The sequence below is a fragment of the Helianthus annuus genome, chromosome 4 (assembly GCF_002127325.2).
Source record: "Helianthus annuus cultivar XRQ/B chromosome 4, HanXRQr2.0-SUNRISE, whole genome shotgun sequence".
Taxonomy (NCBI): domain Eukaryota; kingdom Viridiplantae; phylum Streptophyta; class Magnoliopsida; order Asterales; family Asteraceae; genus Helianthus; species Helianthus annuus.
In genome coordinates, this window is record NC_035436.2 from 19,268,626 (window position 1) to 19,274,623 (window position 5,998).

Consider the following 5,998-nt stretch of genomic DNA (forward strand, 5'->3'; position numbering starts at 1 on the left):
CGAACACCTTAACACACTATATAATGCATCATGCACTTAAACACTAGACATTACACTTAACCTCCAACTAATTACTTAACTTATCATTCAGACTTACATTTACCCCCCCCCCCCCCCTCATGATTCACGGTCACAATAGGGTGACCCTACCCAGATTTTTTTTCATCAGTCTTCTCTAAATCTTTCCATGATCTTCCCTTGGATTTGATTAGATTGTGTTATGTACTTAACCAACATACTAACCAATAGGTAATACACAAAATTTGAAACGCCCACGTTTTCCTTTGCGATGTACAACATAATTTCATACAAATTATAAAAAAAATTCGACATGACCCGTTCGAAAATTTAACTTTTCCCTGCCTTTAACAACATCATCTTAGTTATAAACTACGACACCTTTCAAAACTACAAAGTTGTGACCATAAGATTTAACATGGACAATGTTGTACAAATGTACCAAAAGATTTAAAAGTTCTAACTACTTACTAACATACTAAACACAATTTAACATCATATGACAAAACAGAGTTTTTTGACCCATTCATCATTAACAACATAAACCGGAAGCGTGTAAAGGTTGACAATTGTGTGTTCGCTCCGAATGCGCCGCAATCAAGCATGAGATTTACCTAACATTCATAACAACAAACACATGTTAGTTCATAACACATAACAATTACAATCCTTTAATTCCATATTCCTTTCACCCGTTAACATAGCATGATACCCTACTAGCACATATGCCTTCATTCGGAAGCCTTCATCATTCCATTTTTTTTTAAATTTATTAGTGATGTATCACCGCATATCATTCCTTCATGTACTTACCCCATTTGACCCGTATGACAAATCAAATTCCTAAACATTCCAACTATCATTCTATTTCACATTTCATCCTAATAGACGGATCCTCTAAATTTTACCACAATTTGGTCTTTCGGACATTACTCCTTACAAACTCTTTGCATTTATTTAATCAAGATTCATAAAGGGAAATTATACTAAAATCATAGTTCTAAATGGTATCATTCATAATCTACCAATATAGTACATAAAGTTCATATGAACTTACCGCGATCTTGTGATGATTGTGCCTTTGAGTGACTTGCGCCTTCCTCCTTCTTTGTGCCTATATGTCATAATCCCATACTTTAGCTTTCTTTCAATATTAATTTCACAATCCTTATGGTATGTTATGGCGTTTAGTAGTTACATACATCATTATCATGAGAAAGTTGCATCATCTTAACAAGTATTCATGCAAAAGCCATAACTAACTCACTTAGGCATTTTGTCAAACACATGGTGTGCATATCACTAGATTAGCATAATGTACAAGCATTTTAAGCACAACTTCCATAGTTCATTCTTGAGCAACATAAACATACTACCATGTTAGGATCTATCATTCAAATCAAGAACATACAATTCTAAATCTACATTCATAACAATTTCATAATTCAATCATCAATTTAACATACAAACTTCACAATTTCCAAGCATTATTTGACATGCAAGTGGGTTTTTGCCCTAATCATGTTCATACTAAAATTTAGCATCTAGTGATGTCTAAATCTCCTTAGAAACTGTTAATCATGCTGAATTTAGCAATACATTCACGAATTATACTAAACCCCTTAAATCAAACATCACCAAATTGCAAAATTTGACTTACTTGATACAAGAAACACTTAGGTGATCACCATTCTTATCTCATACATTCACCTAGACTCCAAATCCCCTTTCAATTTGATTGATTTGTGTTGATTAGGGTTTGTTCTTCTCTTGCCCCCTTCTGGTCGCACATACACGCACACACATATCTGATGTGTGTGTTTTGTGTTGACAATTTTAATTAAATTGTCTTTCTAATTGTCCAACTTTGGTCCCTCAACTATTGAGCATTATATTTGATAGTTAAACTTTTATTCTCATACATTCTTAGTTAACCTATTCATAAATTTATATTTTAGGGTATAATGGTAAAAATTTATATTTACCATTCTTTGTCGTTAAATTCTCACTATTAATTTATTATATTAAGACATACGAAAACTGGGGTGTTACAAAATTGAGTTTATAAGGAGACATGGAGGATCATAACCATCAACACACCCAACACCACAACTCTTCTTCTCCCTCTCCCTCCTCTCGGCCGAACACCCCACTCCACACCACCATCGTCATCCAACTTCAATCATCCAATCTCAAGTATTCACAAGGTGTAAGAAGGTGTCTAACGAGGTGTGAAGCTTGTGGATCATCAAGGACCTCTCCCGATTGCTTTTATCCACCATCTTTATCACCTTCATCAACAAGTGTTCTTCCCTAGCTTAGAGCTAGTAGTAAGACCTTTGTAACCCTTGTTACTTCTATTTTTAGTTGGTTAAAAGATGTATTATGTTGTAAATCACAAGAACATTAAAAGACATGAACATCAATCTTGATCATAAGCTTGAAATATGATGAAATCATGATGAAACTATGTTGTTTAGTGTATGTATGATGTTTGATTGCTATTTACTTGAGATTATGATGTTGATCATCATAAGGATCTTGCTAGATTGTGATTAAACACATGATCTAGCAAGATAGAGGATGATTATGTGTTAACACAAGATGATCATCCTCATGTGTAAACATGAACTTGAAAATAAAATGATTTCTTGAAAAATGATAATCAAGTGAGTTGTTAAACTTATAGATCTAAGACTTATGAATGGTTATCCAAAAAGAATCAAGTTCAAAATATGACTTTTAGAAGACCTTAGTTCTTACTTAAACTTACACTATTTTTGGTGATAAAATAAGTGTAGAAACACTAAAGAAACAAGAAGATCTCACAAAGAAACATTTTTGTAAAATATGTTTACAAGTTGTAAACACCTTAAACTTTCAAGAATGAAGTTTATTAAGAAATAAACACACTTTAAAGGATAACTAGACCTACTAAAAACATTACCAAGTTACTACGAGTTTTTGTGAAAGATCAAGTTCATGTTGTTGTGTAAATTGAATTGTTTTTGCAATTGGTAAGTGTAAGTGATTTAGGGATTGATTGTTGATTGTTGTGATGATTTTTGAAAAGAAAATGATATGCTTTAATAGCATGGACACCTCCATTTTCAAAGGGAACTATGGCAAAATTTTCTAAAAAATACAAACACTTAGAAAATATTTTCTAAACAAGTATTTACAAGTATGTTTTAAACTATGTTTTTCAATATAAACTTTGCCATAAATTTTGTTACAAAAATGAAAATATTGGAGGTTGTTTTTATAAATAAAAATGGGTAAATATATATATTTAGAATATATATATATATATATATATATATATATTAAGACACTTGTGTGAATATTTGCTAGGTTTGAGTCTTCCTGCACCACTTCACACATACCATAGGGTGACTATGTCTTCCAGTCGGAGGCCCGGTACAAATTTGTTTGATGGTCGCAGTGACCCAGGTGTCACAGTCTCCCCTACTTTAGGAAATTTTGTCCCGAAATTTATTCAGAGGAAACTTGTGAGAGTTTAAAACATGAAGTTTGAAAAGATCGAACAACATTGGTTAGGGTTCTGAGCTTCTAGTAGCTTTAATAACATCATGTTTGCAATGTAAGAGGGATACTTATATACAAGTATATGAAGCGTCATTGGTGCGTCCACCGTACCTCCATCACATCGTTCTCGTTTTGTTATTGTTGTTACTATCGGCTCTTACACATAATAAATCTTACTGGGTTTCTGTGCACCAAATTTCATAATTATGTACGCGTCCATAATTACACAATTCCTTGCATAGTTCACTCAGTCTATTTTATAATGTGTAGGGGAAAACCAAATTTATAAACCCTGTAATGAATGTGACTAGACCACCATAGGGTCCCTTTTATTAAATCAATAAATGATTTTAATAGACAACCAAAGGTCTTTTCAGCTTATATCATTACATGTCATTCTTAACCAGATTTTTGAATCAATCTTTTGACTAGACCATTAAAAGGGTCTCTTATGAATCATGGAGTGGTACTATATAATCCAAGGGTCTTAACTTATTACATAGAAGCCCATTAATGATTTAAGGTAGCACCTTTTTGAATATCCTACTACGAATCCCTCATATGAAGATATGAAAGATTCCACGAGGATTTGGATAACGAATATCCAGAGTATACAAAAACACAAAATGCATAATAGAAAACACAAGATGCATAAACACATAGTCATATAACCACAAAGATTGTTTAACTTGATTTGTTATCATTCTGTTAATTTGTTCTGCTAACTGTGCACATGTATTCAAAGCACACCAGGTATCCAATCAGTGGATTTTGATTGGTGCTTTAAATATTTCTAAGAATCTAACTATAAAGATAGAAAGATCTTAAAGAGAAAATTCGATTTCGATTATAAAGAACCGAAATGTTCGAATTACGGTATACAAGGAATCCAATTATGGACCCTGATTTGAAAGATAATCATCCACAAGGATCTAATGCGAAGATAAAAAGATCCTATATGGATTTTGGAAGTCGAAGATGTTTTGAAAACTTATGTTATGCTTGTTGAAGAATCAGAACGTAATGGGTATGAAAATATCCTTGGTTATCTAAACAAGGATTCAAAGGTATAGAAGCACGATTACTCATAATGTCACTTTATTTCCTGTACTTCGTTTCTAAGAATAAAACGAGTACTTAGAATTTACCAAGAAAATCATGAGTAAACGCAAAAATGGGAAGAATTTTCACGAAAGTAGTTTGCAAGGATCATAGTTCCTTAACGTAGGCATTATAGGGGAATGCCATACATACATGTAACTATACTTGTATATCAGAATTGCGAACAACAACTTTTATTTATGAACGGGACAAATTGTTTCATATAACAAGTAAATAGAAGAAACAAAAGCATAAGACAACAGCATCTTCTAAACAGCCAATTGCTCATCCGTGGGTTAGATTTGCCTTAGCAAACTTTGGGCAATTTCTTTGGAAATGACCCATCTCGCCACAGTTGAAACAAGAACCTGGTAGGAAACGACCTTGAGCGGGATTGTTGCCAGCTTGGTTTGGTGCAGCTGCGGCTGTGCAGACTCTTGCTGTATGGCCCATAAGTCCACAAGTTTGGCATTTGCGGCACTTTACATTGACATGGTGATGGAGGCTACATTGGTTGCACAAGGGTGCAGTTCCGTTGTATGGCTTCCTAGCAGGGGGTTGAGCTGGTCGGTTGGGGATGTCTTGACCATTGTGAGCGACCACGGCGAAGTTCTGAGAAGCCTTTCGCTTCTTTGACCTCTTAGGGAATCCAGTCTGTTCATCCATGGTCTTTGATTCCTTGATTGGTTTCTTGGCTGGTGGTGCAGGCTTGACTTCTGCTTCCTTTGGTGGCCCTTGAGTGGCTTCATTGTTGAGACGAGACATGGCAAAGCCTAATTCAAGTGGTGCAGGCTTGACTTCTGCTTCCTTTGGTGGCCCTTGAGTGGCTTCATTGTTGAGACGAGACATGGCAAAGCCTAATTCAACAGTCTTCAGAATTACTTCGCCTATCCGCTGGGCAAATTTGGCAGTCTGCTTGGATATCTGCGCATCGTTACGATGAAGAGACATTCTGGAGGGAATGAAGGATATAGGAGGAAATAAATGAAATGTTATCGGTAAATAAAACAAGATGACAACGCATAGAAATTGCGATCATTTGTTTGTTACCTAGGGCAAACAAATGAGATGGTGTCTAATCAAAGTAAGCAGGTCATATTAATGTATCACGAAGACATGCTTTAGCCTATAAGTGGACACTCACCCCAAGAATTCCCAGGTAAGAGTGACTGGTCCAATTATGTGGATTTGTACGAACACTCTAGCCTTAGACAGAAAACTCAGAGTACAGGCATCCACTCTTCCGGATTGCACGTGTTCACACAATAAGACCCAAATTTTGACGAGGTTTTGAAAGCTCAAAGGGGTTCAAAACCATATAACAGAGGGT

The 5,998-nt window shown here is 34.9% G+C and overlaps 1 long non-coding RNA gene across 1 annotated transcript; it reads right to left on the bottom strand.

The window, feature by feature from the left end:
• Positions 1 to 468: 468 nt before the first annotated feature.
• LOC110881315 lies at positions 469 to 1,825 on the bottom strand. Its single transcript, XR_002559687.2, has 3 exons — positions 1,679 to 1,825; positions 1,076 to 1,132; positions 469 to 632 (listed from the first exon to the last, which is right to left on the bottom strand). It is a non-coding gene; the product is annotated as an uncharacterized LOC110881315 (long non-coding RNA).
• Positions 1,826 to 5,998: the final 4,173 nt, after the last annotated feature.